Raw genomic sequence first — 1007 nt, 5'->3', positions numbered from 1 at the left:
AACCGACTTTACCACGCGCGCGCACGCGCGCGCCGCGCTCCTCGACTCTCTCGCACCCGCCCCGAGCCACGCCCCTCACGAGATAGGCGGCTGCGACCCTGAGAGTGCGCAGCGGTGCCGCTGGCGTGCTCACCACACCCATCCATCATGCCTGCATCATTCCTGCACGTACTGCCCGGTCTGGTCGGGGCGTGGGGCGAGATCTGGCAGGGCGGCGCGCTCGCTTCGGCGGATGGCTGAGCGGCACAGTTTCTGGCCGCCCGGCCTGCGAGCTGTCGCCGCGAGACGATCGAAGGCGCTCAATTCAAGCGCGCCGCCATGCCAGATCTCGCCCCACGCCCCGACCAGACCGGGCAGTACGTGCAGGAATGATGCAGGCATGATGGATGGGTGTGGTGAGCACGCCAGCGGCACCGCTGCGCACTCTCAGGGTCGCAGCCGCCTATCTCGTGAGGGGCGTGGCTCGGGGCGGGTGCGAGAGAGTCGAGGAGCGCGGCGCGCGCGTGCGCGCGCGTGGTAAAGTCGGTTTATATTTCATCACTGGTATAAAAGAGACCCAAAACGGCACGCGCGCCGCGCGCACGCGCGCTCGCATCACCTCAACACTCACACAGCAAATCAAAGATGCGGGCAGCCGCTCGGGCGAGGGTTTCTTCGATCAAAAGAGGGACGGCAGCGAATCTCCCCACGGCTCATAAAAAAACCGCGAATGGCAGTTAGCGGACGTCGCCGCGGCTCGTCTCTGCCGCGGCGGCTGCTGCGCGCACGTGGTGGCGCCGCTCTCTCGCGAGACGGCTGGCGACGCGGCTCGCGGCCGACGTACGCTGCGCTCGTCCGACCGCCCGCGGCGTGGCGTGCGCGGCGCTGCGCACCGCTCTGCGAGCGCTTCTGCGCTGCTTTGAGTAAAGTCCACTGTATATGAGCTGCTGCCTCGCTGCTGCGAGTTGACATATCCGGTGATGTGCGAGCGTTCCGTTCGTGCGTCGACTGGCTCCCGGTTCGAGTCG

The 1007-nt window shown here is 67.2% G+C and overlaps 1 protein-coding gene across 1 annotated transcript in view; it reads right to left on the bottom strand.

Annotated features, from left to right (window-relative positions):
• The window catches only part of EMIHUDRAFT_359436 (hypothetical protein), a 2411-nt gene that overhangs the window by 529 nt on the left and 875 nt on the right, over nucleotides 1–1007 (bottom strand). The window contains exon 3 of the mRNA XM_005759168.1: nucleotides 207–261. The gene's annotated coding sequence lies outside the window, so the exon portion shown is untranslated. The remainder of the gene's footprint in view (nucleotides 1–206; nucleotides 262–1007) is intronic.

This window comes from Emiliania huxleyi (genome assembly GCF_000372725.1).
Source record: "Emiliania huxleyi CCMP1516 unplaced genomic scaffold EMIHUscaffold_81, whole genome shotgun sequence".
Classification (NCBI taxonomy): Eukaryota; Haptophyta; order Isochrysidales; family Noelaerhabdaceae; genus Emiliania; species Emiliania huxleyi.
The sequence above is the reverse complement of the archived record's forward strand: the minus strand, read 5'-3'. Positions and strand labels throughout refer to the sequence as shown.